Here is an 11,249-nt window from a genome sequence, read left to right as displayed (position 1 = left end):
TTGGGAGGGGGGCGGGGGGCGGGAACATCACGTTTAATTTATTGCAACAATCACGCTTAATTTAATTTGTTGAGAATGGAATCCCAATAATGTTGATTAGAGAAGATTCCCAACTGAAATTGCTATACATAGGAAAACATGGGCCCATGCAATATAAATATTTGCTCAAATTTTGGTTCGCTCGAAAAATGTCGTGGTTTGCTCGGAAAATGTCGCTCGATGTATGGTAAGACTCCTATTAGAGCGTATTTATGCTGAGTAGCGTAGAAGTGTAAGTGTACGTTTTTTCTTTTGCAATCCTTTAACGATTCCTACATATATTTACTTAAGGTAGGAATTTTGTTTGTAGACAAGGAACCTAGCAAATTATTGCGATGTCCAAGTTGAGGTATTCAGGCCAACGATGATCCAAAATATGATCAATCTTGTGGAGACATCCTGAAGGAACCCTCAACACATTTGTCCTATCACAATCAAGGCCACAACCAAGGCCTCCACCTTGGAGGTACAATGTGATGCCTCAAGCATCACAACAAGCTCCTGCACTTGCCTCTCCTCGTCTCTCTGATCAGTCCACCTCTAGATTCTTTGTTATACCCGATTTTACAGTGGATGAGGAGCCCACTGCACAATCCTCTCCTCAATCCCTAGCTCATCATCCAACACTAGAACCATCTCCTGAAGCATGACCTGGCATCCCTAGTCCTTCATGTTATCGAGGATGCTCATTCACCTACTCACTCACCTTCCATTCCTAATAGCTCTCAATATATTCCTTCCTAGAGTGAGCCTTTACATTCTAGTCATGATAGTGAAGCATAGGAGGGATCTCCCCCACTATTGTAAATAAGAGTTACAAATCAATGTATTGAATTGGACAATTTAGCGTACAAATGTAAAGACAAGTTGAGTCGAACTTGAAAAAACATTTGTGCTCATACTTTCTTTGCAAGAAACTTTGTATTTCATTTGCGTGTAAATAACAATTGCAATTGTTCTCTAATGCTTCGTTATTTACATAATTGGGGTTCAGAACATCATGATACTTTGTGTGAGCTGCCACCTTTGCCTTCTTCAACTAGGGGTTGCACGACATCAGAAACAGTCGGTCATCATTCATCTTTGTACATATCTGTACAATAGTTAATCCAACATTTAAATTAAACCAAAAATCTTTGTCAATGACAAGCAAAGAAGTAGTATATACAAAACATACTACCTTTCGGATATTGCATTGGAAAATAAATTTTGGACGCAGGTTGAGGTCAACCTCGTTCTCCAAGTCCTTGCGGACTTGTCGTGGTGTCACAGTGCCTTGAATGCTAAGAAATATCATCAAGTCACATCCACACCAAACCTCAAGCATCCTCAAAGGATTAGTCATGTCATCATGTAAACCATGACCAACAGCTACTAGATGACCATTCACTTGATGCCACCATATGTAGTGGAAGGAAGCTATGAAGTTCTAAAAATCTATCATGCATTTACACACAATAGACTTCTTATCTACCTTGCACAAGATGCCATTAGAATCATGAACATCCCAAGAGTCGTCCAAAAAATTGAGGCATTTCTCTGACTTGAAGATTAGCATAGTTGCAGTCTTCCTAAGATCCTCATCATAAAAGAAGTTGATGAACACATGCATGGGCATGAAGATTGGAACATGTACCACCCTACTTGTAATATTTGGTCTTAAGCACTTTTCTATTTATTGATGAAGCTTTAGCCTGAAACACTTTCAGGTTTCAGAGGCAATGATTGGCCATTGTGGACTCTCCTTTCGAAGAAGCATGAGATATCAAAGAGTTCCGAAGCCAATCACATAGGTGGTCCATTGCAAAATTGGTCAAAGCAGAATACCCCCCTCTTCAGCTAGCACTCTTCTAGTGCTAGTGTTATACAGTAGCTCGTCATGAAATGCATCAAAAATGCCTATAATGCAATCCACCAGCTACCACTCTTCTTTGTCCGAGGGATAGGTATTTGCAACAGACAAGTTAAACAGTGAACAAAAAAATCTTTAGTGGAGATTAGAAACACACAGTTTGATCAGTGAGCTGGAAACCCTATAGGCAATGCTCTTAGACGCAGCTTTGAGTGCATATATGCATGTTCAATGAGCACCTCTTTGACTGTTTTGCATGTTTGCTACAAGCAAAAGACTTTCACCTTGCCTTTGTAACTATTTACAAATTCATTTCTCGTGCGCTTTCTCTTTCTTGTATATAGGAGAACCGACTTCCCAATGGTAATGCTGGTGGAAATCCAACGACCATTGTCCAAATCAAAGTTGTTGAATATTTTCACAGACTTAATACTTGTGGATGGTTGTTGAGGTCTTCTGCTCTCCTTAGTGCTTCTTTGATGGCATTAAGATGCACAACGCAGTAGAGAGAGGAAGAGTGTTTAGTAGTGTCATTGAGCACAAAGAGCATGAAATCAAATGTAAGCATAATACTAAGTTGAGCACAAGTGGATGAGATCGACGAGAATAGCATGAAATCTCTCATTTCAAAAAAAAAGTATGCATAATTGCATTGAGTGTGATTTATGCCACATTTGTCCTATATTCGATGCTGACAGAAGAGAGATTTGAGAAAATCGCAACATAGATTATTATTAAAACATTTGCAACAACTAAAAATTCTTTATTGAAATTGTAAAAAAATGACATAAAAATAAGAAAAAACTAAGCTACCGTTATAACAGCCCGCCATCCATTGGTCGCGCAACATTCTCTCTCTAGTGCTAAAAGGACCAAATGAGAGTCCAAACTTTTCTTTATGAAAAGGATGTCTTATGAATATCTTCAAGCATAATCCTTATTTGATGATAACCTTTTTTGTGGTCTATTCGACTAAAGTAGGTAGACCCTTGTAGCTTATCAAATAGATCTTCTATTCTAGAATAGGAAATATATTCTTTATGGTTATCTGATTAAGTGTTCGATAGTCCACACTTTCTATAAGTACCATATTTCTTTTGTACTAGTAGAACTAATGAGCAAAATGGAGATGAACTAGGCCCGACCATCCCTTTTTTCACAAGTTCATTCACGTGTCACATAATCTCCTCTTGTTGAGCCGGTGAGAATCGACAAGGAGGCTTATGTAGACGGTGAACTACTAGATAAAGTTCTATGGAATGATCATCTTGTCCTCCTTTGAGAGGTAATCCCCTCGAAATGTCATCCGTAAAGACATCTTGAAGTTCATTTAGGAAGCTAGAGAGTTCTAGCTCCTTTTTAGTTTTATCTTAACTTCATGAGGAACACATGCATCTTCCTTAGACTCCTTGACAAAAACCATGTAATAAAGAAGAGATATTTTTGTTACTTTGTCTAAAGTTTGGGCTTGAGAGTTTGAGTCAAGTGGTATGGTGTTGCCCACAATATTTACATCAAGTGCAACATCCTTGCCACTATAGAAAAGAAGGACTTTTCTTTCAAAAAACTTCATAGTAGCAACCATGCGATCAAACCATGGTGCCCCTAGGATAACATCTTCATGCTTGAGTGGAGGGATGAAGAAATATTCTTTGTCTACATAAGTTTGCAAATGGAGCCTTAGCTTCCCAATCAATGGAGTGATTGAGGTCTCTTGCCCTTTGAAAGATCCATCTACTTTTACCACATCTCCCATCTCGAAGTCATGAATTCTTAGCTTAGTACCGAGATCAACAAAAATAAACTTGTGAGTGGAACCAAGATCAAATAGTATGAAAGCATCATGCGGTTCTCCTTTGCAATTGCCTTCCTCTTTTAGAGCTTCCACCATAATGGCTATAGGAGGGTCATTATGTTCACTTCTCTTTGGACATGCTCAAGAAACATGTTCTTGCTCCCGACACTTGAAACACTTGTTATCTTTCCAATAATTCTCAACCTCTTTAGGTGAAAGTTTATTTTAACCTTTGTAGCTTTTTTCCTTCGCCTTTCCTCTTTCTCATTTCCATGTTATGAGAAAATGCGTCTATATTATTCTTGTATTTGTTGTTTTAATTTTTTTTAAATATGCAAAGTACTCCGATAATGTTAAATACTATGTGAGTGTGAGGTGTCAATTCATATAAGTATCAAAGGCAAAGGAGACAGAGCTTCTTCTTGCACTGGACACAACCAATGCGTAAGTCACTTAACATCAATTATACTCCATGGTGATGTACATTGTGCTTAACTATTCACTTCATATAATTTATTGTTTTCAATAGGATTTCTAGGGCTCATGTGACTCCAAACATTGCTCACAAGGTGTACATGTTTCAAAAGTTTGGAGTTACCAACAAAGAATCTATTCCCAATAGATTGACACTAGAAATGAGGAAGTGGGCAGAAGTTGAGATGAATGTAGAGGCACGATATTATCATGTTGTTGCTCCATGGTATAGCTCTCCTTGTGGATTGATTTCATAGCTTGTATGGAAGGTGGCTACTCTTCTTTTTCCTCCTTTCATTTGTAGTTTTTTGCATTACTTGATGGTTACATAACTAATTTATGATGTTAGAATGAATTTCAAGCATTCCTCTTAAAACAAAAGGCAAAGATTGAAGCATTTCCTCTAGATGAGGCTGAGAGGAAGAAATGTTTAGATAAAGCCACAAGAGTGGAGGAGGAGGAGCTCAAAGATAGAGGCTACAAGTACCTATGCATTGCAAATCCCTACAATGGAGAGGAATTTTTCAAAGTGTTGATTGGCATAAAGTGGGAGGATACAAGCATGTGTAAAATTACAAGGGACAAGTTTTATTGTCTTACAAGTTCTAAAATCTCTCCAAAGAGGTATTTTGGATGTATTTATATGTCTATATATGTTCTTGTTTAATGCTTTCTTTAAGTTAAAGTTCATATGCATTCTAGGAAGAAAATATTATTGCAACTCATGAGTCTGGCAAAGTCCAAATACCCCCTATGTCCTCAATTTCAAGATTATAAGGCATTTCGGACCTATTTGAATAAAAAGACATATTGTGCTCATTTGCACTCTGAGGCCTCTCTTTTAATCCAAAAGATACAAGCTGAAGGATCACAATTACCAGATTTATTTGATGAATTCTTCAAGATAAGCTTGAAGAATCATGTCGTACAGGTATACATAAAGTGAACCATAAGTTGTAAATTATGAATATGCTTACATGTAGATTAAATGTGATTTAATTGTATGCAGGCTTTTGTGTATCTTATGGATGGGGTGAAGTCTTTGGATGTTGCAGAGAAGATGCCTGAGCTTGTGTTTTCAACAAAGAGGCTGGTGTATAGGTTTGACTCTAAGATTACTTCTCTATTGATGGTGATTATAATGTATTGTGATATGCATGCATGAGAAGTACTTTATTTATTGTTAATGTTTATTCAATATTCTATTGATGGTGATTATTGTATTGTGATATGGATGCATGAGAAGTAATTCATTCATTGCTACCTGTTTCAAAAAAAATTCATCATTGATTTGCCTTAAATTCCATGTGGAAGCCCAAGATAGGGTGGCTTTAATGGTTATTTTTTGAAAAAATGTTCTCTAAAACAAAGGAGACTCTGCTAAAAAATCTATGGCTCCTTATTACTTTTCTTCTCTCAATACTTCTAGTTTCCTTTGTTCTTTGAAAATTGTTGCAGGTGGATTTTGCAATGTGTTGAAGAGGAAAGACTGGGTGAAATTTCAGAATTCACAAGAGAGTGGGTTGATGTCGATGATGAGAGCACTATGTATTGTCCCTCATTGCTTGAGAAAAATTTGACACCTTGAAAAGCACGATTATGTCCTTGGTGGCTCAATTATCCGATTGGTTTAATCCCAAAGCAAGAGAAGGATCTTTATGAGAATAAGTTCTTAAAACCATTTGAAAGATTAATGCATGAATGTATAAAAGAATTTTGAATCCATGCATATGATGATAAAAACAATGATTCTTGTAGGATTCAAGCCCCGGGGGATTCACCATGGAAAAATTATACCACCACGTAAGTGCAGGGGAGGGGGGATTTTTTACAAGTTACATAAGCGTATAAGCTAGGGGAAGGCCCCCAATAATTTATCTCTCAAGCTTAAAAATAATGAAGGGGAGTATCATATTTGGGGGGGGGGAGGGGGGAGGTTGACCAGAGTTGATTACTTGTAACGATTGGTCACCGGTGTGCACTAGAAGTCGGATGAAGTTTGGAAACATTTTTTTATCAAGTCACACATCAAATTTTGCATCGTCGGTCATAGATAAGGGCTGATTTAGAGCAGGTCAAGGGTTGATTTACACCAGCTTTGGATGGGTTAGAATTGGACCAGTAGCCAAAGGGCAGGTTGATCGGGCACCTAGTTTGAAAGTAAAATCAAGACACATTGAGGATACATCTAGTTATCAACAAAAGTGGTTTTTTAGTACTTTGTCAGTCACTATGCTACACACTCTTTGATTATTTTTACTTAGTTAGATCATGTGAGATCTAAATTTTATATGTAAGATAGGGGTATTCTATTTTTCTTCATTGATGGTCGTATAAGTGTAGAAAGGGGAGGGTCATATTCCCTAATATGAGATGTATATAGGGGTTTTATTGAAGTTGTCTGCTCGCAGGTGGCATCCCGTTTTGTATATAGAGTGAATCCTCCGGGGATTCAAGCAAGAGGCCCATAGTAGTACTAGAGACATGGATGCACTTACTATGCCCTCTTCTATGGAGCATCAAGGAAGTAAAGGGAGTGCGGAGATTGAAGCTAGTAAGGATGCCACAAAAAATGCCCAAGATACACAGTCCAATGTGCGGACTACTCAAACAACCACTGGAGCTACTTCTACCCGTTCTGTTAGCATTCATGACAAGAAAGGTAAAGGGCTTATGGAACCTCCTAGCACCTCATCCAAAGCGTATGAATGTGGTTGAGGTCTCTATAGCATCCACTACCTCCTTTGTTGCAGAGTCCTCTCTAAGCCGAGAGAGTTGGGAGAGACGATTTATGACTCGTTTTGTTGGTGAGTTGTCTCAAATGATTTTGAATTTAAAGTTTCTTTCATGTAAACATTTTTGGAAACTCACCACTATAAATAATGGTTGCAAGATTCCAGTACCAGTCTTTTGTTGACGCTCTACTTGTTTGATGTGACCAAATTGATAGATTTTCTCTAATGAGGTAACTACAACGATCGTGAAACATTAAATTTAGAATATTTTTCAATATATGACTATTGAATGTTTTTTAAATAGCATCAAGAAGTTTTTTTCCACTCAAAAGACGCATCTTTATAGCAAAGATGGAGAGCCATGTCGAGAGGTAGCTCGATTGATATTTGCAGATTTTCCTACGGGCTTATTGGTGGACACCCTTGGCCCTATCCCTTGGGGTAAGTAAACTTTTGTGATTTTAAAGAGTAACGAGGAAGTAGCTTATCCTATTGACATTTTAATTTTTTTAGACGGCATGACAGTTCCCAAGTGGAATACATTCTTGTCGGGTTTGGTAAGGGTTGCATGGATCTTGCTTGTGAGTATTTGGTGGACGATGGCTTCTTGGTCACCATGTGCTTAGCTGAGCACATAGGGGAGTTCCTTGTAGATGCATCAAGAGTGGGATTTGTGCTTCATCGTACTTGGATGCTTATGTGTGACTCCAACGCATATTGACATCTTGTCACTAGAGAGGCGGTAAGGTCAATAATGTTTTAGTGAATCTTTTTTTCATTTATTCTATGACAAGCTTCTTAATCTAGTAATAACATATTTGCAATTTGCGTATCCAAATAGGTGCTTTTGATCTTACAATGTGTATTTGGCATCATGTCGGTCAAGTTGTGCCAAGCTACAACAGAGAGAGTGGGGAGAATATTTCAGAGAGGTTGTTTCCATCATACCGCAGCACAGATGTTGATGGTGAAATTGTTAGAGGTGGTACAGAGAGAAGTAGTGTTTTTTTTATAAGTCACAAATCTTGTATGATGTTGATTTGAATGGTCCTTGTATTAACTTTGACACATTGTTTCCACTTACAAGAGTCATGGTGTTTATTTCTATGTTGGTAACATGGTCAGGTGGTTATTGGCAACATTCATGGAGCGTTGCGACTATGTCTTGGATGTGTTTTGCAAGGTGTGGTGGTTTGGGGAAGGCGAGCGCAGACGATCTGAGACATTGAATGTGTTTAGAGGTAGACGATGTACTCTATGAGCGATGTCTTTCTCCCATAGTGTGTGACCTGTGCCAAGCTAAGAAGGAGGGGTTTTTGCTTTTAGAAGATCCATACATTTGATTTTGTTATTATGATCTACATATTATGTACTTCTTTGTCACAATTTTTTGGGTGGTAACAATGTGTGACTACATGGTTGGTGTCACTATGTTTTGCATGTCTATATGTTGATTCGAGAGAGATTTGAGACCACCTTGTCAAGCTACATGCCAAATTTCAATGCCTTCTAAAGAGCATGCTTTTTCTTTGAATGGTAGCCAACAAAATATTTACTTGAAGGGTTTTTTGTTTGTTTTTTTATTCTTTTGAATGTCATTAATCTCTTGTAGACACCTTTGTGATAAAGGTGGAGAGGTACTCTTTGAAAATTTACAGCTAAAACAAAGGGAACTCCGGTAAAAAAATTTGGTTGTTTGTACTTGAAAATTTGGGTTTTAAATTCGTAATGTTTACTCTTAGCCTATAGTCTGTGGAAAAGTTTTGTCTTGGACAAACTTTTTCAAGCCATGCTACATTGAAAAAGAACAAAAAAGTAGTAGTAATTGCAAAAGACAAAACAAGAAGCTCGCAAAAAAAAAGCCCCCCACCAGGAGCGAATTGGGAAGTCTCAGCTCTGATACCACTTGTGAAGGGTGTGTACACGGATGCGTGTATGCTTGGCATATTGTGCAAGGAAGGAGAGCATAGAGAGTTTTGGATGGAGCACTCACTGAGGATTAGAATATCTCACTACTCCTGTTTTATCTATATTACCAATGAATAGAGATAAAGTTGGTACATTCAATAAGATGGGTGACTATCCGGTTGACATGAATCCTAACATTTAGGTGGGCATCAAAATGTTTCATAAATGCCTTGCTACAAACTCCACCCTTTCAAAGATATCACTACATGGAAGATTGCTACAATGGGCTTGTATGGCTACATTAGGCACTTGGAGGCCAACAATGATGCATTGCAGCTTAAGAAGGACATTGCCTATAGCAAAAATCAGTGTTTGTATCACCTTAAGAGTCGGGTTGCCTCCACCTACGGGGGTTGGGTGTGTGTGTTGTAATTTCAAAGTTGTAGGTAATTCTCAAAAAAAAAAAAGTGTTCAAAAAAACTCTAGAGCAACACGTAGATTGAAGACTGCAAGACATTGAGCAGTTGAAAGTTGGCTCCGAAAGTATCAAGAAATGAGGGCAAACCATCAACTAAGTTCACTTATCTACTGCTCAAAATCTTTTTTTCTTTATTCTTGCTTGCCTAGGTGACCATTCGTAGCATATGTTGTTGATTGGTTATATATTTGCTTCACCTTTCTCAGAAGTAGAAGGCATCACATTATCCTTATCTACTTTATACATCTCTTATTGAACCCAAAAATTGTGGTTGCACAAGTGGGCAACCTCAATTATGTCTAGTAAATCGGCATTATAAATTGGATGATTTATAACATCATTTGAAACCTACATAGGCTACACATGTGCTTTATTAGAACCTACATTCATATTGCCTCCACTAAATAGAGGAGACAATGTATTATATACATTAGTATGGAATTATGTCTTCCACAAAAAACAACATCTATGATATATATAATGGAGCTTAAAATTTTCGAAGAAGGAGAGGGCCTCCATGTGTGGCTGTTAGGTTCACTTCAAAGAAAACTTTACAAAATGTTTCATTTTTGTGAACTATAAACTTTTTCAACTTACAGCCTTTCAACCTGACAAGTTTCAAAAGAAGGGGTTGACTTTACTTTTTCTTTTAAGGCAGAGTTTGCTTTTCCTTGTGGAAGCCAATTGAGGGTGAAAGCCAATTGAGGGTGGTTGAGCTTTGCTTTTCCAAGGCCAATGGCCATAAAAAATTAAAATTTAAGGAATTGTTTGTTTGTATATGAGCAACATTTTAGTGGTTTACTTCAAGGCAAATTTGGAATCTAGCTACGATTTTGCAATTTTAGACCATTAAAAAGATATTAAGCTCCACTTTTTATTAAACACCAGTTTCAAAGAGTCCAAAAATAACAAGGTGTGTGTGTGTGTGTGTGTGTGTGTGTGTGTGTGTGAGAGAGAGAGAGAGAGAGAGAGAAAGAGAGAGGAGGGTCTCAAAGAGGGCACCAAATCGTTTTCCTTGATCGAAATAATTTTAAACTAAATAAGGGGCACACTAAAAACTCTTTCGATTTTTAGGTCAAAATCTGAAGAATTGATGGTATTCCTTTATATAAACACTCTATGGCGAAAAGGGGTCATCCTGCCAAATGTCATCATTTCCAAGTTCTAACAAAGAAATAGTTTGTGTTGATGTTTCGAGCCATCATGCCCTACAAACCAATGTTTTGACCCGTCGTGTCCTATCTAAGCAGGCGTTTGATTTCGAGATGCCCGTCACCATGTGCCCTGCCTAAGCAAGCTTGAACTTTGAAATCGGAGCTCTAAGGAAATAGCCCCAATGTTGGCGCTAATTCAATGTATAATACATCGCCACGACCTCATCATTCTCTCTCTCTCTCTGTTTCTCTCTCTCTCTCTCTCTCTCTCTCTCTCTCTCTCTCTCACACACACGCACACACAACCACTTCATGGTCGTGCATAGTTATTGTGTTGATATTCATCGCCACCACCTTCGTGTGTAGTGTCATGTGTGTCCAGGGTACGATGTGTGTGTGTGTGTGTGTGTGTGTGTGTAAGTTGGTGCTTATGTGTATGAGTGTGCCGGTGTGCATGGGAGCTGGTTCCAACCTCTTCTCTCTCTCTCTCTCTCTCTCTCTCTCTCTCTCTCTCACACACACACACACACACACACACACACACACACACACACACACACACGAACAGACAAGCACACATGGAGGACGCTCTCTTTGGGCATCCTTTGTTGATGTGTAAATGCATAAGGAGAGAGCCATATGTAGCCATGTGTCACTTGCACCTGTAGTAGTTGCTTCAATATTTGCATCGATGATGGCGACAGTCAAGGGCATACCATGGAGCTAGAGCATGAAAAGGAGAGGGAGCATGAACATGAGAGTGAGCAGGAGCAGGAGCATGAACAAGAGAGGGAGGATGATGACCTCCTATACA

The 11,249-nt window shown here is 38.3% G+C and overlaps 1 pseudogene; it reads left to right on the top strand.

The window, feature by feature from the left end:
• The first annotated feature begins 5,220 nt into the window (after positions 1 to 5,220).
• Positions 5,221 to 8,238, top strand: LOC147451496 (uncharacterized; annotated as a pseudogene).
• Positions 8,239 to 11,249: the final 3,011 nt, after the last annotated feature.

The sequence above is a fragment of the Adiantum capillus-veneris genome, chromosome 9, assembly GCF_014529385.1.
Source record: "Adiantum capillus-veneris isolate H3 chromosome 9, ASM1452938v2, whole genome shotgun sequence".
In the NCBI taxonomy this organism is placed as follows: Eukaryota; Viridiplantae; Streptophyta; class Polypodiopsida; order Polypodiales; family Pteridaceae; genus Adiantum; species Adiantum capillus-veneris.
This window is presented reverse-complemented; position numbering and strand designations above follow the sequence as displayed.